Source organism: Stenella coeruleoalba (assembly GCF_951394435.1).
Source record: "Stenella coeruleoalba genome assembly, chromosome: X".
Lineage (NCBI taxonomy): Eukaryota > Metazoa > Chordata > Mammalia > Artiodactyla > Delphinidae > Stenella > Stenella coeruleoalba.
The window spans coordinates 76,760,076-76,785,736 of NC_137152.1; the positions used below are offsets into that span (position 1 = coordinate 76,760,076).

At 36.9% G+C, this 25,661-nt stretch overlaps 1 long non-coding RNA gene across 3 annotated transcripts in view; it reads right to left on the minus strand.

The window, feature by feature from the left end:
• The window catches only part of LOC307180738, a 734,518-nt gene that overhangs the window by 42,358 nt on the left and 666,499 nt on the right, over positions 1-25,661 (minus strand). The gene's annotated exons all lie outside the window — the stretch shown is intronic.

Below are 25,661 nucleotides of genomic sequence, written 5' to 3' on the forward strand. Positions count from 1 at the left end.
ACTCTAGCATAACCTGTTACAGCTTGATTTGTAAAACCTTAACCTGTTGTGTCTCCTCCCACTTCAGTAAGTGCTTACTCACCTCTTCAAGCCAGCCCTGCTTCAAACCAACTGCACCATTTTCTTTCTTTTCCTTTTGTTAGCTGTCTCTCCGATTTTTTTTTCCTTTTCCTCTAACTTCCCTCATTTGTAATGAGTTACTATTATATAAAATGCTAGCCTCCCTAATCTTTCATATAATCTCTTATGCTTTTCACAATGAGCGGGCAAGGCAAATTTTAGTAAGCGCATTTTACTAATGTAAAAACTGAGGTTTAGAAAAGTTGAGTAACTTTCCCCAAGTCACTCAACAAGTAATGGAGGATCTGTAGTTTGAACTCAGATCTGACTCCCAAATCTATTCTTTCCTTTCTTGTAACTTACCACTTCTATTTTTCTTACTACCTGCTAATACCTTAGGCCTGGCAGTTTTCAATGGCTTAATTAGTACTACAGAGCCATGTTGGAGGAACACCCAGTGCTAAGTGCTGTTTTCTAAAAAAATCAGGTGTCTCCCATTTCTGTTGTTACCAATTGAATTAATATAACAAACGAATTAGATGAGAACTGAGCTTGAGCAAAATGGAAACAAAAGGTCTTAAATGTTTTAACGCCTTCATAAAATTGGTTCTGTTATAAATTAAATATATTATTCATCCTTTCTACTTACATCTGTCCCCATCATATGAATGTGAAATTAGGGCTTTTCCACATGGGCACAGAGAATGACAGAAAATCTCTAATTAAGGTGGTACCCTTAATGTAAATTATATTAATGCCTTTGAAAACAGCACATGCCCTGAATATAAACCCAAGGGCAGTGGAGTAGGTTGCAGTTCTTCAAGACCTCATTCATTCATGCAACAAATACTTACTGAAAACCTCCACAATGCCAGGCCCCGTGGGAGGTGCCACAGATAGCACCATGAACAAGACAGGGAGAGTCTCTGTCTTCCTGAAATTCAGAGTCTAATGAGGGAGAAAGACATTAGACAATGATTTGCACAAACAGCAGAAGAGTTACTATTTGTGCTAGGTCTATGAGCGAAAGTAAAACAACCTGAGTGAGCAGATAACTGGGGAAGTTTTACCTTTCTGAGAGATCAAGAAAGGCCTCCTGAAGAAAGTGACATTTAAGTTGAAACAAAAAGGAAGATAAGATGTGGAATCTAAAAAATTGATACAAATGAAATTATTTACCAAACAGAAAGAGACTCACAGACATAGAAAACAAACTTATGGTTACCAAAGGGGGTGGGAGGAGATAGGAGTTTGGGATTGACATATACACACTACTATATATACAATAGATACAAAACAAGGACCTACTGTATAGCATAGGGAACTATACTCAATATCTTGTAATAACCTATAATGGAAAAGAATCTGAAAAAGAAAATATATATATATATATGTATATATATATATACACACACACACACACACAACTGAATCACTTTGCTGTACACCTGAAACTAACACAACATTGAGGGGAGGCGAAGGGTAAGCTGGGACAAAGTGAGAGAGTGGCATGGACATATATACACAACCAAATGTAAAATAGATAGCTAGTGGGAAGCAGCCGCATAGAACAGGGAGATCAGCTGGATGCTTTGTGACCACCTAGAGGGGTGGGATAGGGAGGGTGGGAGGGATGGAGACGCAAGAGGGAAGAGATATGGGGATGTATGTATATGTATAACTGATTCACTTTGTTATAAAGCAGAAACTAACACACCATTGTAAAGCAATTCTACTCCAATAAAGATGTTAAAAAAAAAAAGAAACTAACACAACATTGTAAATTAACTATACTTCAATTTTAAAAAAGGATTACTTAGAAACTAACAATTACACAACTTTAAAGTCTGGGAACAGATGGTTCCTTTGGGTTAAAAAAAAGGATATTAGCCAGATAAAGAAGGACAGAGCATTGTAGGGAAGGGGAACAGCATCTACAAACAGCCTAAAGAGGGAAGGTGCTCAGTGCACTGGAGGGACAGAAGTAGGGCCAAAGAGGCTCTCAGGAAGGAGTAAGGAGATAAATGTGAGGAGAATGGTGCAGGCCAGACATACAGGACCTTGTAGGTTAGGAAGAGGAATCAGAATGAGAGATATAATCCGGATTACTTTTGAGGGAAATGCTATTGTGATATTTTCATAATTAAATACAAATCTAGTTCAGTGAATCTTCTCACAAAAATGAAAAAGAACTGTGTATCATTACCATAATGCAGGCCCTTGTAACACATCAGTGGGAGGTACATTCTGTTAGCCTCCATGAGTATTGTTCTGTGTATTTCCTAGAAAAGTAGAAATGGATAGTAATAAGGATGGTAAAAACCACCACAATGAAATCTTGCTATCATCATGGAAGCCTCAAAAGAAAGCCAAGAAATTTGCTAAAAGAGTAGATGTCAGTACAGATGGCCAATAGGCACATAAAAAGATGCTCAACTTCACTAAATATTAGAGAAATGGAAATCAATAGTACAATGAGGTATCACCTCACACCAGTCAGAATGGCCATCATTAAAAAGTCTACAAATAATAAATGCTGGAGAGGGTGTGGAGAAAAGGGAACACTCTTACCCTTTTGGTGGGAATGTAAATTGGTGCAGCCACTATGGAAAGCAGTATGGAGGTTCCAAAAAAAACTAAAAATAGAGTTTCCATATGATCCAGCAATCCCACTCCTAGGCATATATCCAGACAAAACTATAATTCAAAAAGACACATGCACTCATATGTTCACAGCAGCACTAGTTGCAATAGCCAAGACATGTAAGCAACCTAAATGTCCATCAATAGATGAATGGATAAAGATGTGATACATATATACAATGGAATATTACTCAGCCTTAATAAAGAATGAAGTAATGCCATTTGCAGCAACATGGATTGACCTGGAGATTAGTGTACTAAGTAAGTCAGAAACAGAAAGACAAATACCATATGGTATCACTTATACGTGGAATCTAAAATGAGACACAAATGAACATATCTACAAAACAGAAACAGACTCACTAACATGGAGAAGAGATTTGTGGTTGCCAAGGGGGATGGGGGTGGGGAGGGAAGGATTGGAAGTTTGGGATTAGCAGACTCAAACTATTATATATAGGATGGATAAACAACAAGGTCCTACTGTACAGGACTGTATATATGTTAAACTACAAAGATTGCATTAAAAAAAAAAACAGACAATATGTGCAAAGTCCAATCTTCCGTAACAATGATACAAACACCTAACATTTGTTGGGCGTTTGCTATGTGCAAGGCACTATTCTAAGGTCTTCATATCTACTTTCTTATTCAAGTTTCACATTGTACAGATGAAGACCTGAGACACAGAACAGTTAAATAACTTTCCCTCAGCTAATAAACTGGTGGAGCAGGCCCTCCAAATAAATTTTCAACTAGCCTGAGTGAGAACTAACACTTATTAGAAATGTACTTGTTTTGTAGCTCTGCTAAGTGGTTTATGTATATTATCTAATTTACTCTCCATAAAAACATTCTACAATTGGTATTATTGTTCCTATTTTTTTCAGATGAGAAAACTGAGATTCAGAGATAAAAAGTGATAACTAGTATATGATAATGTGGGGATTCAAATAAAATCTACCTGTATATAACACACTATCAGACATTACAAATTACCATCGATAAGGATGTATCCTTTTAGGCCATGCCTTTCCCACATAACAAGGGTGATATATTATTAGAGTAACATAATAATGATAATACACTAATTTGAAAAGATATCTGTACCCCCATGTTCATTGCAGCATTATTTACAATAGTCAAGACATGAAAACAACTTAGTGACCATCAAAAAATGAATGGATAAATATGTGCTATACATACACACACACACACACACACACACACACACAAACACACACACACAATGGAATATTACTCAGCAATAAAAAGAAGGAACTCCTGCCATTTGTGACAACATGGCTGGACCTTGAGAGCATTATGCTAAGTGAAATAAGTCACACAGAGAAAGACAAATACCATATGATCTTACTTATAAGTGAAATCTAAAAAAAAATAAAAACGAATAGATATAGAGAACAAACTGGTGGTTGCTAGAGGTGGGCGATGTGGGTGGGCAAATGTGTGAAGGGGGTCTAAAGGTACAAACTTCCAGTTACAAAATAAGTCCTGGGGATGTAATGTACAGCACGGTGACTATAGTTAATAATACTATATTGTGTATTTGAAAGTTGCTAAGAGAGTAGATCTTAAAGTTCTCACCACAAGAAAAAAAATTTGAAACTCTGTGTGGTGATGGGTACTAACTAGACTAATTGTGGTGATGATTTCATATGTATACATATATTAAATTACTATGCTGTATACCTGAAACTAATATAACATGTCAATTATACCTTAATGCATTTTTTTTTAAAAATAGGAATTAGGTGTCAGAGATACACAAGTTAGTAACCTCACAAATCCTTTAGGCAATAAAATATAGCTAAGGTTAATTTTAATAAGAAAAGAAAGATAAACCCAGAGCGGTGTTTTTTAACCATTTTGGTCATGGTCACACACACAATACGCACAATTTTAAATATAGTTTAATGTGTTCATGGCTACTCCCAGAAATCCATCAACTGGCACACACTAATGAGGATCCTGAGAAGCCAGGGCAAGGCCCATGAACTGTGGCACTGAAAGATGATAATGGAAGTTTTCAAAAGCACCTCTCTCCCAATTCAGTTTTCCCTGATGTCTATCCATTATACATGGTTTATCCAGGCACAGGCCATAATAGGCCACCATTCATTTCTCTTATCTTTCTATCACATATTTTTAGACACTTATTACATGTAAGGTACTGAGTTGGGCTCTGGAAACATAAACACACATGATATAGTCCCTCCCTCAATGTTCAGTGAAGAAATTACACACACACACACACACACACACACACACACACACACACACATATATATATAGAGAGAGAGAGAGAGAGAGAGAGACAAAGGCAGAGATACAGAGAGAGAAAGAGAAAAAAAGAGACAAACAGAGAAAGACAGAGGGAGACAGAAGCAAAATGGCACTACAAAACACAGTGAGTACAGCTTGCTATGGGAGCCTCTAGAAGGGTCACTTGTTAATCTAAAAAGGGTAAGGGCTTCAGCGTTCACTTATAAATTGGCAGCAAATAGGACTTTCACAAAAAAATGTGGTCATACATGACCGAGTACTGTACATTTCACCCACAATAGTATGGAGTTGAGAAGTGACATGATTAGAGCTATGTACTACAAAAATTTAATTGGCAGTATAGGATAAATTATAGAAGTCAGCGTGGGGACACAGAAAATTAGAAGGCTATCATAATAGTTGAAAAGAGAAGTTAGGTGGGTGCGAAATGCTGTGGTAGCCAAAGGACTGGAAAGGAAGGGACAGATGAGAGAAGAGTATTATCAACAGAAGTTGATGAATGTGAAAGGCTATAAAGATGGTGCACTCAAGGATTCTTAGCTGTTGAGCCACCATGACTGGGAGAATGGTGAGATTAAGGTAGCCTAGAAGAGAAGCTATTTTTATGAGCTCCATTTTGGGCCGCTGGAATTTGAAATACCAGCAAGATAGAGGTATTGAGCAGGCAACTGTAAATTCAGTAACTCTTTTTGGGAGGGATACTGAATCTTCTGCTTAGAAGTGAGAACTACAGTCAGTCACATAAATTTACTGACCCCAAGCATTCTATAAGGCACTGAAGAAACAAAGATGAATAAAGACATAACATTTTGCACTCTAAAGCTTGGAGATTTGTGGGAGCTTGTCTTCAAGATGGCTGTCATTAATTCCTTCCCTCTCTTATATGTGTATACCATCCCCTCATTGAGAGGCGGGGTCTATTCCTCCCCTTCTCTTGAATGGAGCCTGGCTTAAAGACATGCTTTACCGGGCTTCCCTGGTGGCGCAGTGGTTGAGAGTCTGCCTGCCGATGCAGGGGACACGGGTTCGTGCCCCGGTCCGGGAAGATCCCACATGCCGTGGAGTGGCTGGGCCCGTGAGCCACGGCCACTGAGCCTGTGCGTCCAGAGCCTGTGCTCCGCAACGGGAGAGGCCACAACAGTGAGAGGCCTGCGTACCACAAAAAAAAAAACCAAAATAAAACATGCTTTACCAATTCAGTGTGGGAGAAGTGATGCTCTAAGAGTTTTGAAGCCAGGTCACAGCAAATCTTGCAACTTCTGCCTGGGCCCCTGGGAACACCTGCTCTGGGGAGAGCGGCTGCCATATAAGCCTGATTACTCTGAGTCTATCATGCTGTGAGAAGTCCAAGCTACACAGAGAAGTCCTATAAAAATGAGACACCAGTTGAAGAAAGAGGGAGAAGCCAAGGAGCACCAAGACATCGGATATTTGTGTCAAGAAGCCATCTTGTATGTAGGTCCTCCAGCACCAGCTGCCTAGACTTATGCCATGTCAGTCAGAGTTGAACAACCCAGCCAAGCTCTTGCCAAATTCCTGACCCATAAATTCATAAAATATAATACTATTACTACTACAGCTATTACTACCACTACTATTAATAAGAGGCAGCAGAAGAAAAGAAGAAGAAGAATGTTGTCGTTTCAAGCCACTTTATACCATTAAGTTTTGGAGTATTTTTTATGCAGCAATAAATATCCGGAACAAGATGTGAGAATAAACTAGATGACACAGTACATTTGGAGAGGCAGGCGTGCAGGAATTAATAATGCTGTGTGATAAATGTAATCTCTTAACTAGAGATAGAACACAGAGAAGAAAAGGTGACCCAGAAAAGACCTTTTCCTGAAGGACCAAAGAAAATTAAATTAGCAAGTTGTTCTATATACTTGAAGAATATATATTTGAAGGATATATTTTACTTCATTTATTTACTTACATGGTTTCCATTCCGTTTCACTTCTACAATAAAGGAAAGCAGTATTTAAAGAGAAATTACAAACTATCATGAGCAGTTAAAGAGCAAAGTTGATTATGGCAATTTAGAGGTGTGAATGCCATTTATGAGTTACATTTTCAGTCAATAACAATAGAGCGGGAAGATGTACACAATTCATGGCAACTTGAAGACAAATTAGGCCTAAATAGTTTCAGTTAAGCTTTTACAGATCTATCATGGAAGTTGTCTTTATTTTCCTGAAAATGTGCTTATGAATAGATCAGTTCTACTATATAAAACACAATAAGATCAGTAATATAATCACTTAGAAGATGATACACAAAGTATGGTCAATAAACAGTAAGTCAATACTGTATATAAACAAAGGAACAAGAATATCTTAGCCTCTATGTTCCCTGTATGTTGGCATCTCAGTCTTTTTTTTATTTTATTGAAGTAGAGTTGACTAACAATACTGTGCTAGTTTCTGCTGTACAGCAAAGTGACTCAGTTATACACATACAGACATTCTTTTTTATATCCTTTTCCATTATGGTTTATCACAGGATATTGAGTATAGTTCCCTGTGCTATGCATTATGACCTTGCTGTTTATCCATGGCATCTGAGTTATAATGTGAGATAAATCAAGTATGGCTTTATTATTTTCCACAAGCCCATTATTGGTTCATTCCTAAAACAACAATGCAGTACAGTGTTTATGAGTATTTTTAAAGGCCACTCAACCCCAAACGTTATTGATGATGATTTACTTTAATAGATCAGGACACACTTTTCTGAAGAACACGAGTCTAAAAAGAAAGGGCTTCTGATAACACGAACCTTACTTACAACAAGCAAAGAAATAAATACTTATAAGCTACCCACAAACCTTTCTAGACTCTTTCCTATGCTAATAAATGTCATCTTTACAATTGTTGAAACAAAGGTACCATACTATCTTTCTTTAGGAGAGAAGAGTCCTTTCCAAGAATATCCAGTGGTCCATTGAAAGGGCTTCAGCCTCTTCTGGATACTGAGGATCCAGAGTAAAATGTCTACTAATGTATTATTTTAGCTCATTCCTATTGTTAATGGTCAAGTCAGTCAACCTTTAATTTTGGATTCCTTTATGTACAAGGCCAAGAGATCTGAAGTGAGTGGTAATGTTATTAAGCCTGCTTTTCCTGGACCATCGAAGATACATGTCTACCTGTCTGTCTTAAAATTTCTCTCACCTCTATTTACTGGTCTATCATCTAACTGGTTCAGGGACTCTTTTTGGTTGATAGGGAGGTTCTATTTTGTGTATCTGCCAACTCTTCTTTAAAGATCTTAATCAGTCCTGTCTCTCTATTCCCCTTCCCCCTTTGAATCCAGAAACCCCTGGGGTGTCCCTGTCAGAAACCTGAATCAAAGAAATTTAAGCCATATCAATAAAGCCTACTGCATTTAGTTGAAGAAAAATTAAGGGCATCTGTTTCAAAGGATGACTTGGGCTACTAAACTATGAAGCCATTTCCACTTCAAAGGCACTAAGAATGTGTAGCTGGCTTCACTGCTAATCTGTGATAAGCCTATCTATTTTAGCCATCCTGTGAATTCAGAGCCCTTAATCACCAAAACATCTAGGACCTTCAATAAGAAAATGTCAAAGGAAGGAAGTAAAGGGAGTCTAATAGGACTGACCTGACCGAGGGAAACACATAAACACTAGCATATACAGGAGAAGGCTCGAGAAAGGAGAATGGAAGAGAGGGAAACGAAGATGAGAAAAGAGTATTTCAAAGAAAAGTGTTGATGGAATTAAGCAAGACAGGTTTTAACAAGAGAAGAGCCTTAAATGTGTATATTTAGAATGCTATAAACCCCCAAATGCCAAATTCTAAGCTTCACATTTTCTACATCAATCATCCATATTCATAAAGTTATGATTTCTTTTACTTATATAAGAAACATCCAATTGGGGATGGAATCCTGAAGGCATATAATGACAGTGTATAGTAATACTGTGAAGTATGCATGAAATGACACCAGGTTAAGCAAAACAAACATTATCATTTAGTATTATCATTCAATATCAGAAAACAAAAGAGTTTTTTCCTCCTTTTTCGATCGTCCTTAATCCTTTCCAAAAAGGGACATGATGCTCCATAAGTGTTTCAGGCTTTTGTTTCATGATTATTTTCTTTGTTCCACAGATTTTTAAAAAAAAAATAAACATTTCTCTTTCAGTGAATCTTTCTAAATTATGGATTGAGCACCTGAATTTTAAGTGTAGGAAACAAATTTCAATGAAATAGACATATTGACGGGTTCCCTAGCCCACAGAAGAGTATTACAATAGAAAGGATGCTTATAATAAACTTAAATTGTCCTCACATTCTTTTCCTCAGCACAAGCAATGAGCTTATATATGTAACTGTAAGGAAATTATCTCTTAAATCACATTTTTCAGGAAATATTTTTCATGAGTGCATTTCTTAAGTGCATATGTAGTACTGTTAGACCTTCGCGGTCTCCTAGGAGTTTCGACTCGCCCAGGAAACAACAAGAGTCGGAAGCCGATGCAAAACGCAAGAGGTTTATTGAAGGCCGGTGCACCGGGGTTCCTTGGTCCTCACGCAGGAGGCCGAAGAAGGAACCCCACCAGGGCGTGAACATGCCTTTTTATAGGTCTTAATTTTCTGTTATGCAAAGTGTGGATTCAATTGTGATTTTTAATGATAGGTTCTTAGCTTCTGTTCGGACCAGAGAGGGAACCTGTCCCAGGCTTCCTGATTGGTTCTTTGACAGATACCTTTTTTACATTTTGTTTATCTCCCTCCTTCTCGGAAGGGGGCCGGACATCCTGGAAATTCACCCATTGTCTAAGAAGCCCCTATTGTCTGGAGAGTTCTTAATCATTAGCTGCAACAATGTCCCTCGAGTCCCACAGTACAAAGAAAAGAGATAATTATCTGTTTCCTGTATCTGCAAATAAAATTGAAGAGGTGCAATATAGAACACATTCTGGATCAGAAGAGAAAAATTTTTGGTCCTGGTCCTAGTTCTGTCACAAACTAGCTTCTCTGGACCTCATTTTCTTCTCTGTAATTAAGTTACCCTAAAGGTGTTTCCCAGCTCCAAAGTGCTGTAATGAACACATTACAAATTTTACAAGTAGATTGGAGCATAAGCACACGATTAAAGTTGGATCCTGCCATTTGGTCATATTTACCTTATGGACTTATTTGGGTGAGAACTAGGGATGCAGGGGCATCCTAACTTACCAGTAAGTGTAATTCATCTGAAAAGTGGTGATAAGGAGATAGCCACAGGTGGTCAATTTTGCTTTTGTAAGATTTCCTCACTCCAATTTTAAAAGTGCTCATCATATTAGAGTAAATGTGTAAGGAATTTTCCCAAATTAGTAGAATCTCTTCAACCAAAAATTAGCACGAGATCCAAGGGTGAGCAATAGCCCCGTGTTTTAGCTTTATTTTTCCTCCTCAATGAATTGTTTTCCATATGAAATAGAGTCGTACCACAGTACTAATTACTAGATCTAATTTGACTAAATAAAGTAGTCAAACATCCACATTATCTGGTGCAAATTATTCTGTGTGCAACACTGCACATGCATATCCAGAGCTGGTGTTTACAATTTTGAATAAGAAATACAAAGGAAACAATACTACATTTCCATTAAATGAGATGGAATACATATAACATTCTTGGAACATTAACTGCCTTTTGTAATTAGTGATCATGCACAGCAATAAATAGTAGTTCTATTTGTCTGTTCTGTGAGTATATTGACAAATAGTCTTGTCTAGATGACACAAACAAAATATCTCCAGGGGCTAAAACCCACTGGAGATAATTGGTGGCTCTCTAACTTTAACGAGCAAATTATCTCTGACCACCTAAATCTATCTTGGAAAAAAGTGTTATTTTTGCTATTTTCAACATTTTGCAAAATATTTTATGATGATCAGCAATCCCAGAATGATTTTTTCCTTCTCATCTGTGTTTGGTCATATGGCAAAGACCAGTCCAGGAATTTTGGCTAGTTTTACTTCATTTCAGATAAACATTTCCAGGTAAGAAGGTTGACACTTTTACTCTATTTCCCTTAAACAATGGGAAAGTTCAAAACAGTGCAGTCCTCATGCTCTCTCCCTGCTCTATCAGTGAAAAAACCCTGCATTATACCCATTCCTCAAGATTTATGTTTCATCGTTAAGAGCTAAGGTACTTTGTCTCAGGCAAACTTGGGTGAATAACATCTGGGTCTGAATTCCAACTCTGTCATTTACTAGCTATGCAAACATGGGTGAGTCATGTGATCTCTCTGAGCTTCTGTAACAGAATTTGTAATTTGGAGATAGCACTGATAACAGTAATACAGGTTCTCCTATCCCCCACTCCGAAATGGCGGAAAGCGAAGAAGCAATTATCTTAGTCACATCCTGCTAACAGATGCCCAAAATAAAACAAGATAGATAAACCACAAATGCTCGCAGACACAGTTCAAAGCTATGGTGGCTTGATGCTGAGATGCCGAGTGTAGTTCCCCAGGGAGAGGAGCTTGGCAGTGCCACTTCCCTTGCTCAGGGTATGCGCTGCTTGAAAACAAATGTTGAACGCTATTTTTGCTTTTCACCTTTTTTTCATAAAAGTGAAAATTTTCTTTGGATTTCTTTCAGTTAGCGAAAACTGGTACTAACGTAGGTTTTAAGTAAAAGTGAAGTGACAAAGCAAACTTTCAAAAAGCAGGGGTACCTGTAATACCTCATTGTCATATTTTGATAATTATCTAATCTAATATTGTAAACGTCCTGCCACAGAATAGGAACTAAATTCAGAGTAGCTGTTGTTAATATTAAGTCTAGAATGTCAGCCAAATTACATTTCTTTTCCCACTTAATAAAGATGCTTTTACAAATAGATTATTTTTTTAACATCTTTATTGGAGTATAATTGCTTTACAATTGTGTGTTAGTTTCTGCTTTTATAACAAAGTGAATCAGCTATACATATACATATATCCCCATATCTCTTCCCTCTTGCGTCTCCCTCCCTCCCACCCTCCTTATCCCACCCCTCTAGGTGGTCACAAAGCCCCGAGCTGATCTCCCTGTGCTATGCAGCTGCTTCCACTAGCTATTTAACAAATGGATTATTCATTTCTCACTCCCTCATATTTTTATCAGGGATGTGGTCAGATCAAATACTATTTTTTTTCTCAGTAAAGGCACACAAAATATCGCTTATCTGCTAAGACATTAAATGCATACTATTGCAAACAGTGCAACAAATGTTAAGATATCATTGAAGACTTTTAGATTGTACACATAATATACTTTCATATGTAGTTTTTTTCAAGTAGATTTTATCTTCCCAATCTGGCCAATAAAACATTAAATAAATCTTTGTTTTTTCTTTTATTTTCATGCTGAATATAACACAACTTTGCTAGACAAATACCTTCTAGCACAACTATCTGGAATAGACAATCTATTCAATGGAGATAAATGGGAAGACTAGCTTTCTATATGAAATGAGAGAAACCGTGGTTGTTCTTTTATCCCTTCCAATTCTTTCTGAAACTTCCATATGTATATGTATGACAGCTGGCCTTCACACTAACAGTTGTAAATATTTGTATTCTCAACTTTCATTCCACAGTTTTTATAATTTTCACAATCCCTCCATATTTTAATATCATTGAATCCCTGTGAGAATAGCTTCATCTTAAGTCTGCATATATGCAATTGGAATAATGTGCTATCTACTGAGACCAATATCTACAGTGAAATTTTCATATAAACTGCTCTCAGTGTTGCTGGGGAAATATATATGACACACTATTTTGTCATAAATTTGCTATTGCTCATGATGAAATTTCTTAGTGTTTCTCTATGACTATTAGAAAAGTTAAAACCAAGACATTAAACAATCGTACAGGGAATCTGATAAAGTTTTCTTTTTAAATTACGATGAAATATTTGAAAGATGACCCATGAGCTAAGGTTTTAAGCATAATTTTTCTCTTATAGCTAAATAGGCATTTATCAAATGCTTATTAAGATGGCTTGAAAACAAGAAGAAAAATGATGAATCCCTCATGAAGGATTGCATTTTTCCTTCTTTTAACGAAGTAACATTCATCATTTCACCTTTCCTCTACTACACTCCTGTCTCCTGTTCAATTGACGCCTTTGGATTTGTTGCTTAGTCATCCTATCTATCAAGCAAGATGAATGAAATCAATACTCCTACAGGGAAAATGAGTTCACTAATATTTACATTTATTTTCTTCCTTTCTTTTCAGTCTCCAATCTGTTACCATTCTGCATAACTTTCAAATTTCTCTTCAATGCTCTCTGGTTAACAATGAATCAATGGAATTTTTAGCCATTCTTTCTGTTACACAATTGAAATCCCTTACTATTGGCAATGCTGTAAAACAAAGAGAAAAACCCCGATATAAAGAGCTTTGAAGAGGAATGATAGGGACAATATTAGTGGCTTATCGGAAACAAATTAGAACAGACAGACTAGAGTTTTAACAAATGACTGCATGCAGTGAACATGTGATTGAACTTAAAGGTGATGCCACGTTTTCCTTAGTAAATTCTTATTGTGGCAATTATTTTTCCTGACATTACAATTGGCTTTTGTGGCTGCAAATTGATATATCTTTATAAGGTTGTTTCCACTGACATTTTTTTTTTCAAATTAAAACATAAATGTATTTGCTTGCTTTTTGGGTTTAAATTGTTCTCTTAATATAAAAAGTTGCATCCAATTTGAAAATGCTTCTCATACACTTAAAACTTGAAAATGACTTTGTTACTTAAAGGAAAAATTAGCACATTTGGTTCTTTAATTGAATTTAATATCTGTAACATTATAATTGCTGATATTAAAACCTTTTACAAGGAATAAAATAAATATACATTATTAATTCACATTCAGCTTATACAAAGGAACATAGTGATTTTTATATTGCTTCAATAACTTTTTGAAAATTAAATTTAAATTCCAAATTATTCTATTCTTTTTGTCTTAAAAGACTTTAATCAGTGTCTTTTATCACTCATTTGTATTATTTAGGATATCATGGAAATAACCCTGATCTTTCCCTCTGAAAATGTTTCTTTTTTCTTAAATGTACTTCATAATGAGGTAAAAATGCCACACACAAAAAAATGGGTCAATCATGATTCTTACAAGGATAAATATTATTTAGAGAGTGAATATTGACAGAGTAACAAACCAAATGATTGTTTTAAAGACCCAGCTAACATTCAGATGGTCACTGCCCAAGCACAAGTCCATCCCTCCTTCTTGACCCACATATTCATACTGACAGTATTTTTTGTTTGTTTAGCTAGTTTGGGAGGAGGGCAGTGTAAATTTTTCTTTGGTCCTCTAGAGTTTTTATTTCTAAAATGATTATTAACCAAATGAATGATCTCATTCAGGTGGCAGTATCGTTCTGCAACCCACCCAAGACCTCGCCACCACACCTGCTAAATAATTATAAATTTTAAATAACTTTAGTTTATGATGGTATGAAAGTTGCATTTTAAGTCTAAATACATAATCCTCAGAAACGTAAGTGTAACCAGAATTTCCCCGGGGATTTTTCAGTTTGCATTGCATAAAAGTTATAATAACATTAATGCTCAAATCTCACTAGCTTTTTACATTCATTCACCTGCAATTAGATCTCAAGCTCCCACCAAATCCTCCCTCAGTTATGTCTGGGAATTCATGGGAGCCCCCCACCCTCACCAAAATCCAGAGGGCAAATCTGTTTCTCATGTTAATTTAAGATCTTTTGTCCCTGTGTGCTACTGGTCAATTCCACTTGAGGGTGGTCTCACCTCTGGCAATGCTGACTCCCTATGCTCCTTAAAGCTGCAAAACATTTTGAGTGCAAAAATATCACTGTCCCATATTCAGGCCTCAGGACTCAGGTGTCCGACTGAGCCATGTTGTGTTCCAAGCAAAAATGGAGGAAATGCCTTTCTCCAACTCTCTGGCATTCTCAAGCTGGTGTTTACCTAGTTCTCTGAGATCCCCTCGTGAAAAGAGTTGCCTCTGATTCTGCCTTCTGCTCCATCAGAAGGACTCCAAACCAACCCTTCCGTATTCCAAAAGAGCCTCAAGTCAACTCAAAGCCCTCTCCTTCAGCTAAAAAAGGGGTTAACAAGACAAAAACAAAACTTCTCAGATTGAAAGGAGGCCAACATAATCATACTTGTCATTTCAGTTAGCCTTGGTAGAAACTACTACATGGCACTATACCAAATCTATAATTCTAAAATCCAAAATGCTCTGAAAACAAAGAGTTTTTCCAAATTTGGTGCCCAACTTATTCAGTTCAACAAAATTTGAACTTAACTGACTGAGGTTTGTGCTTCATAAACTTTATGTTTCCCATATACTGTAAATATTTGGATGAGGTATTGATTCAGACCCACTTGAGTTGTTACCCCAAATCAGTATATGCTCCATATCACTTTTCTAAATCAAAAAACTTCTGAATTCCAAAATACATCTGCCCCCAGGAGATTGTATACCTGAATACATATCCATTTATATGCATAATATTTATTGCAAGAAAGCATAAATATAACACATGAAAACAGAAACAAAATTGCTAAATGAGTGACGAGAATCTCTAGCATTTATTTATTCATTCCCTTATTCTTTCAAAAAACTTTTATTAACCTCATTATGTGGTATCTGGTTATAACACATTACAGATTCCCAAGTGCCATATCTATAGTCATTCACTGATCATTATCATTGTTGATTCTTTATTGTTGTTACAACTGATTGTCAAAAACAGATTAATCACTGACTAGTCTATCAAAACTACTATTATTATAAATACTAGATATTTAGTTGATTTAAATTACTAGTATTTTTGGGTTCCTAGACCCAATTCCAACATGTATATGGAGGCTTGTCCCCACCAACAAGGAATTCTTGGACACCATCAGGATGTCTGAGAATTCAACTCAATTCTGGCACTATCTACCCAGAGATAGACTCATATTCCACAGGTAAAGGGCTCAGTCCCATAAAACTGCCCTCCACCTCAAACACCAATCGCAAACCCAGGATGTTACCTGTACTTCTGACATACCGGCCACAAATTGGAGGTTACAAAGACCCCCTCCAACTCAGGATGCTAATCACAATTCCAGGTTGATAACTAACATCTGACTGACTGGCTACAAGTCATAGGTTCCCACGACCCCCTCGTTGTGTTGAATTAATTTGCTAGAATGGCTGACATAACTCAGGAAACCCGATTACTCATTAGATTACAAATATATTACAAAGGATATTAAAGGATACAAATCAACAGCCAGATAAAGAGATAACATAGGGTGAAGTCCCAAACAAAGGGGCTTCTGTCCTAGTGGAACTTGGGGCCCAGCACAATGGCACATGAAAGCATTCTGGTTCCCCCAACCTGGAAGCTCTCTGAATCCCCTCCTTTTGGATTTTTATGGAGGCTTCACTACATATGCATAATTGATGAACTCACTGGCCGTTGGTGACTGATTCAATCTGCAGCCCCTCGCTCCTCCCTGGAAATCAGGGGGTGGGACTGAAAGTTCCAACCTTTTATTCATGATTGGTTACCCTGGCAACCAGCCCCCATCCTTAGGTGCTTTCTAAAAGTCATCTTCATGAACACAAACCCAGTTGTGGTGGAAAGGAGCTTGTTATAAAAATAACATGATACCCATTTCAGCTTTATGGCTCTGAAGTGATTTCAAGAACTGAAGACAAGATACCAAATATTATAACAAGAGGTGCTCCCCTTGGTCTTACTGCTAAGGAAATTCCAAGGGCTTTGGAAGCTGTAAGCATGGAACTGTGGATGAAAACCAAATATATATGAGGAATATATTTTGGTCATCTGAATGACCAAATATATATATTTTTTCCTTAAAAATCACAATATTATAACTCGTAATGGATATATAAAGGAAATGTCAACACACACAGAGAAAGGCCTTCTTAACTGACCTTTGATTCACTACAAAGTACATTTTTGAGGACATTTTTAATTGCCCTAGATTTGGTCACTTTATTGGCTTGATCTTATATATATCTATAGTATATAATTTTATATTCTTTTTAATCCTTTTGCTAAAATTATTTCAAATATTCTTTTTTTTAGCAAAAATTAGAGATTTTAAATCTTAGAAATGACCTTGGAGTCCATCTTACAAGTGACATAGGAAGTGTATCTTTCAAGTCCCTGGTGAGTTCATATTTTTTTCAGGAATGGATAACTTTAAGGGCTCTCTGTTTTACCTTAATTCCTAGTCATATATGCATCTCAGAGCATATACTGAGGAATAGTTAAGAAAATTACTGTGAAGCATACACTGTCTTCTAATGGACTAAACAGTCCTACTTCAAACCAATACCAGACCTAAAGATTATCATACCAAGTGAAGTAAGTCAGACAGAGAAAGACAAATATCATATGATATCACGCATGTGGAATCTAAAAAAAATGATACAAATGAAGTTATTTACAAAACAGAAAAAGACTCACAGACATAGAAAACAAACTTACGGTTACTAAAGGGGAAAACGGGGGGAGGGATGAATTAAGAGTTTGGGTTTAACAGATACATACTACTATATATAAAATAGATAAACAAGGACCTACTGTATAGCACAGGGAACTATATGCAATATCTTGTAATAACCTATAATGGAAAAGAATCTGAAAAAGAATAGATATATATGTATAATTGAATCACTTTGGGGTACACCTGAAACTATCATAACATTGTAAATTAACTGTACTTCAATAGAAAAAAAAAAAGAAAAGGAAAAAAAACAATACCAGTGCAGCTTATGTCTGTTCTGTGTGTGTGTGTATGCCTTCTCCCACATTTATATAACATTTGTTTAACTTGTCAATATTCTCTCTTATCTTTTTCTTTATTTTGCAATCATTAAAATCATATGAAGTAATTAAAGCAGAGAAGTGTCCTCCATTTTACAAAGAAGAAAAATAAAGTCAAGGTAGGGCATTGTGCCTAAGAACAGAAAGGCATCTGTTGCAGAGAGTAGATGGGCACAAGAACACCATTCTTCTACATAACCCTCCTTGTCTTCATCATCCGATGGTATTCCTGTAAATCAGGCTGCAGCATAAATATGATGCTTATAAATTACTTCCCTGCTCTTAAAATAATGACTTTCCTTCACCTTAATATTTGTGCCAAAGGCTGACACTATTCAGTACTGCAAGCGTTATCTCTTAATTAACCACCAGCTATATTTCTACACCATTTTTATGTACTGCATTTTATTACATTAGACTTTATTTTTATATTCATAATTGCTGATAAGTGCTGAACTTTTTTAATGTGAAAGTAGAATTTAGTCATTAAAAATTGATAAAATCTTGAAGGCAGAATGTTAAGTAATTATTTCATTTGCAGTTTTTAGATAGATAACAAGGATCCAATTAGAATGTATATTACCTCTTGTAATTTGGAAATAGATCCTGTGATTGAGAATACCTGTTAGGGTATAAGTAACTCCCAAGTCATGGTTGTGAACAGTACCAAATTAGAAAAGAAGAGCATCTTCATTTTTCATTCTTTACAGAACTTGAGGGTAACTTTTTAAAAAGTTTTATGAAACAGGTGATTTACAAGGAAAAAAAGTGCTCATAAGAGTAATAGAATTATTAGCATTCTGTGAGAGAAACTCAGTCCTATGAAGACAGACGTTCTCATATCATCAGCATCCATATCCACTGACATTTTAAATCCTACTCCTAAGAACATCTGCTTCCATGGTTTCTATTAGCATATATAATAATGATGCCACAGTTGTCAATAACACTAGCAGAAAGCTGCACCCACTATGTTGGCATCTAAGGAGTCCAAAGGCTCTTTACACCAAAGATGGGTATCCTAGGCACTATGCTAGTGGTTGCTAAGAAAACAAAGATTAACTCGATACTGCCTCTGCTCTCAAAGATCTTACAAGCAACTTTAAAATAATGCAAAAGGTGATCAACTACATGGGAAGAATAAACACAGTAATACAGGTTGATCAAGAAAAGGCTTTGGGCTTCCCTGGTGGCACAGTGGTTAAGAATCTGCCTGCCAATGCAGGGGACACAGGTTCGATCCCTGGCTTGGGAGGATCCCACATGCCGCAGAGCAACTGAGCCTGCGCTCTAGAGCCTGCAAGCCACAACTACTGAGCCCGCCAGCCACAACTACTGAAGCCCGCGCACCTAGAGCCCGTGCTCTGCAACAAGAGAAGCCACGACAATAAGAAGCCGACACACAGCAACAAAGACCCAACACAGCCAAAAATAAAAACAAATAAATAAATAAATTTATTAAAAAAAATAATAATAATAAAAAAGAAAAGGCTTCATCAAAGATCAGAAGTAATGTTGAAATGAGCCTTGAAGGATGAGTAGAATTTTGATAGGTAAAGATGAAGAAACAGAATGAGGAAATATATTGGAGTGGGAAGCAAGGAAATGACAAAAAGTCTGGTTTGGCTAGAGGACATGTTATTTGCAGGAGGATATGATTATACTTGAAACTGGTAAAAAACAGTAAACTTTCCTTGCCTTGATCACTGCATATTTCAGTCAAAGTTAGTAGTGGGCTTGCTTGATAACTAATTATTTGAAAGCAATGTCAAAGCCAAAGTTTCTCTTTTTTCTCCGTAGAAATCATTCAGTGGTTTTCTCTTTCCAACAAACACTATCATTTTTTTTCTCTCTTCTCTGCCCTGGTTGAGAATTCCTGAGTATGTAGGGCAGGAGCACTCTCTTCTCTGCCCTGGTTGAGAATTCCTGAGTATGTAGGGCAGGAGCACTCTCTTCTCTGCCCTGGTTGAGAATTCCTGAGTATGTAGGGCAGCAGCAGTACTAGTTCCCTCGTGATTAAAAAAACCAAAAAAACAGAAAACCCTGTGTCTTGGTGCGCAATGATGATTCAAGCCCATGGATCACATACATTCCCATTACACATGTGTTCTCACCACCGTGAACATCTTCTTCCTTTCTATCTTTTTCATTCTTCTACTCTTATACTCTGTTCCAGATTAGAGAATAAGCAAGTTTGACTTTGGCTTTTAGATATGCTCCTGGTGTTCACCCGTTCTATGGTTCCAGTAATGAACCAGTCTTATTTTTCTAGATTATGATTTCAGTGATTGGGGGACTACAGTGAACACTGTGACCAAGACATCAGATATGAGATAAACAAGACTTTCCTTTGAGGGAACATAAGATCAGGACACAGTGAGCTAGATGACCACAGAAAAGGCACTATGGTCTGAATGTTTACGTCCCTCACAAATTCATATGTTAAAATCCTGACCCGAAAGGTGATGGTATTAGGAGGTGGGGACTTTGGGAGGTGAATAGGCCATGAGGCCAGAGTCCTCATGAATGGGATTAGTGTCCTTATAAAAGAGGTCTAAGAAATTTCCCTTGTCCCCTTCCACCACATGGAAATACAAGAAGTTGGCAGCCTACAATCCAGAAAAGAGCACTCACCACAACCCAACCATGTTGGCACCTTGATCTTAAACTTCCAGCCTCCAAAATCATGAACAATAAATTTCTACTTTTTACAAGTCACCCAGTCTATGGTACTTTATTTGTTATAGAAGCCAAGCAGACTAAGACAAAAAGGTCTCTAGAAAGATGTACAAAGACAGGAGTCTATGCTGGTTATTATCTTTTGTTCCCTTCTCCACAACTACCAGAAATATCCACCTCCACTCCTTCTCTTTCCTGCTCTGTTCCCTGGCAGTCTGACTTCTGTGGACTAAATTACCCATGCTCCCTGCCAGCTACCTTTCCATGAGGTTAGGCAAACAGGAGGCACCAGTAGAGGATATTAGGGTAGGAGAAGAAAAAGTCAGAGTCCTTCTTCCCTAAGGCCTTCTCACTTCAGCACCTTGTCACTAGAGGTACTCAAGCCCCTCCATGATTACACCTCCTGCCCTTAAGAGTCCTCTCCATGGTTCCTGCTTTTACTCAGCTACTATAATCCCTTCAGGATTAATGGTTGTAACAACTTTTAACTAGTGGTAGTTTCTGGGTGATTTACATCCATCCATCAATATTTCTTCATTTGAACCATCTAAAGTGTGCTTTTTCTTCCTGGGACCCTGACTGATACAACTCCAAAGCCCACAGGATTTGACTCTAACTTGCTTGAAGTTATTATCAAATCAAAGGAAAATCAGAAGGTGGTAGGGAATGGTAAGTCATTGAAGTGGAAAAGGAGCATCACAGAGGCAAAGGTTAGCAGAGACCATGCAAGCACTAACCAGTAGATAAAGGGCCTTTAATCATAACCTTTTCATATTTACAGCTATTTCTAGTATAAAAATGGGGACAGGGAATTGCTGGCAAAACATCAAGAATTTTAGTTCTATTGGTAAGATCAATTTTATTGTGATTATCTATTTTAGCTTGATAACATTAAAACTTCAATCTAATATCTCTTGTTTTGATTCCATTCTCACCAAGCAATTTTCTGACTATAACTTGGGTTACATATAAATGCCTACAGAGAGGGAATACGCTGGTTATGCAGACTTCAAATATTTCAGCAACTGCGATTATTTTTTTAATCACTGCAAACTAATAAATAGCCGTACAAGTGCTTTCCTGAGACATTCGTCTTCTTTAGGTGTGTTACTAACATTGGGCTTCTGAAGGCAAGGCCCTGGACCACCTGCATTTCTGCCTGTGACTTGCTTTTGGTATTTTGAAATTCTATACTCTAATACCTAACATGTTTAGGAACACTTAGAAGAACATGGGCTGCTAGACTAGGGGAAGCAATCTTATACCAGCCCTGTTTCTTGGCAGGACCTTGGAACAGAATCTTGGTAAAGACCTCACAGAAGCTTATTCCTCACTGTGTGCCAAAAGAACCTGCCTGATTTGCCCAGGAAATAAATGGACTAGACCTATCATTTTGTAGCCACTTAATGGTGTTTGGAGTTCTGGCAAATAATAAATAAGTGTCTCTCCATACTATACAAAGAGTATTTCTGCAGTCAAAAGCTCATTTTCAAAGCTATTATACTGTCCATGACAAAGCATCGTAATTATATAGATTTTGACCTGTTCTTCAACTTCCTTTATGATCCTGAGTATCAGTTGCTTGACATAAACACCAGTATTCATGCTCTTTTACATGTTTATATCAGTATTGTCCGCTTAAAATTACTTCGTCACTTAGATCGTTTGTCTGTGACATTCTGTGTCACTACCTTAGTTAAAATACCTTTCAGATGGATGTTTCTGAGTATTTTGTGGGTGTTCAGGAGAACAAAGAGACAAGCAATCAGTTTCTGTTGTATAATCACCTCGCTCTCAAACATTCTGTGTCTATCAGAATTCGTTCTTATGGATGGAAATGCTCATTCTACAATGTTCAAAACTCTCCCTTCTCTCCCTTGTCCCCTCCACCTCCCAAATCAACAAATTCAGAGCTTGAAACCAAATCTTTAATGTTAAATACATTTATTTAAGAAATAAAGTAACCAATTTTTCCATAGGACAGATTGTATGGTTATAACAAGAATAAAAAACTTTTGCCTATCAAAAGGCTTCTTCACAATCAGTAGTGATGATTTAGGAATATGTGAATCATCACCAGCTGATTAAATTTCTCCTAAGCATGTGGCATATACTTTACAAGAAAAGCAAAAATGCTTGCAAAATTGTGCTTTGGTTTTTATTTTATAACCCTGATTGTTCAAAATAGTTAGAGGCATAGTTGACAAACCAGAAAGGGCACTTTACTGTCTTCAGAATTATGTGGGGAAGTTCAAGAAATTAGCTAGTAAGCCATCATTCTCTTCTACTTCTACTACACACAGAGGCAATGTATCACTTATTCCTTATTCTTTGCCTGTCCATTCCCCTTCCCAATTTGCTTCTGTGGGATTTCTAATGATGCTCCAATAACAACAATAACAGCTGCAGCAGTGGTGGTGGCAACAGCAGCTATCATTTAAATATTGACTACATAATATGCACTTAGCATTTTGCTAAGCGCTTTACAATAGTCAATTTGCTACTTCTTTCCTCAATGCTCTGAGGCAGGTGCCAGTCTTTTTCCCATTTCACAGATGAAAAAAATGCAGAACAAGAGTGGTTAAGTAACTTGCCCAAGGTCAGACAGCTAATAAATAAATCAACCTATGCTCAGATTCAAACCCAGGTCCATTTGATTCTGGGAGTTATGCACTTAACCACTGTATAATTGTGTCCTTTGGAGGTGAAGTTAGTGAATTGCCCTGATCTCTGGGAGAGTGTAGGTGCTATATGATTGGAAGGTCTATAATCTTCTTAACATTAATACATGCTTATCACTTGCTCAAGGTATATGGAACTATAACCAAAAAAAGCAACACTAGGTAGTGTGTGTGGCTTTAGCAGGAATCCTAAAGGGAAGCAAGGGGACATCTAGCTTAACAGCCATATCAGCTGAATCATGAATTGGCCAGGTAACTGAAATATTCATAAAAATCACTTTTTTAGTAGAGGATTTTAAGTCATTCATTAATATATTCACATGTTGCAGTATTTGTGGAATTTATATTAGGGTTTATTTATTGCAAGGCAATCATCATATTCCATAAGTCACTGAAACTAGGGAGATCTATTTTCTACATAGACTATACTCCTGAACTGTAACTGAGAAATCAGGGGTGGAAATAAGCTGTACTTATGTTGTCATAAGATATTAAAGGTCAGAATAAGGTGATGGAAAACAATCAAAAATAGGACCTATGATTTCCTAATGAGTGTTTGAATGTAACCAGTTGTATACCTTGGACAAATCACTTATCTTTTCTGGGTCTCCAAGTTTTCAGCCTTCAAGTAGGGGTATTAATATAATATCCCTGCTCTGCCCTTCCCTGCCCTGACTTGCCTAAAATCCCAATCACTTGGGTAATCGAATGAGCTGCCATCAAGCATCAGAGATGAGTGAGAATGCTTGTACTTTAAGTCCTCAATTGGTCCACTCTAGTACTGACCAGGAGCTAGAATATGTGGTTTATACAGAAACACAAATGACTTTGTAAACAAATCCTTAATGATTCTCAGCCAGAAAATGAGTATGGTTTTATGAAAAGAGTATAATCATCAAGGAACACAAATAACTCGATGGAGAATGAGAAAGTCGAGTCAGGAATTTCCTGTCAACTCTCTGGGGTGCAGGCAATAGGCTTATGAAAAACTCAAAAGGAATAAGGAAATCCCATCTGACATTTAGTTCAGACTTTATTAATGAACATTTTTCACTTAGGATATTCGCATGTAAATTCCAGACTGCGGTTTCCTTCTTACTATCAATGGATTCTGGTTATTGCCCAATTCATCATTAGCAGCTGTAATAAAGCCAACGTTAGCCTTCAGTAGATGGTAAACTCAGCACTCTCATGTGAGTTGGCATCATGGACCTGGCTACGTTACAAACTGAGACACACAGTTGGTGTCTTGGACTTGTTCTGCCAAACAGCAAGTCTCCTATGGGCAGATTTGAAGCCTGGTAGATTCCATTTTTCACTGAACAGTAATATTTAATTATTGACAGTCCTCAAATTAATGCGTTGCAAAGCAACTGAAACTCTTAGTAATGGCACACGTGATTTTCTTTTATCTGCTAGTGAAAAGTCATATCCTGCACACATAGGATGTGTCTTATTCACAGTTTTGCCGTTAGTCCTCTGCTTAGACAACAGTTTCACAAAGAACTATTCCAAATACTTCTACGTATTCAGAGCCTGGGGAGCAGCTGACTATACTACTATCTAGTAGACACTCTAAAGATTACATTTCATAAAGGCAGAAACCTTTCTGTGGTAGTGGGAAACTACCCAAGGAGGAAGATATTCTTGTTAAAGGAGAATTAAAGACATTAGGTGTTGAAACCTTAAAGTTCCAAAATGGAATTCCTTAACTCAAGAGATAAAAAGATGTCTCAAATTCTATTTGAGCATCACAATCTTGTCCCCTTTATCCTAGAGAATCTTCATGTGTCTATGTGTATAGGTGTGGAAATGTGTACACAACTCATTGTGATACATTAAATTTATCAGATTAATTTTAGATTATTCTGATAATATATTACCTTACAAATAAAGTTGTACTGATTTTAAACTCCCCATATACCCAAATCTTGAAAAATTCACTCTAGGATTAGAAACCATTTTTTCCTAATTATTTGGCATATTTCTTTGAAGTGATTACTGAACTATATATGCAAGGACAATGTACATTAATGACATATTGCTATTTATATCATTCTTCTGAATATATTTTCCAGAACTCCAGTAGGTATTTAATTACAATATTTCCACATTATGATTCAAAGTACCTTACACAAATCAACTGCTACAGCCTTCAGAGCTAAAGACTGTCATGAAGGATGGTGGGGACATATGTCTCTTTGAGTTAACTTTCTTGGGATTTTGATATTTGCATTGGAATATTACCCCCCGATGTCTCTGATCTGTATAAAGCTAATTATATGCTACTATTAAAGAAGATTGCAAAAGACATTGACAGTTGGAAAGGCCTAATGACCAGCTGGATGGGAAAATTTCATGTTGTCAAAACGGTAACTTTGCCAGGAGTTTTAGATGCCATTTATTTGCTA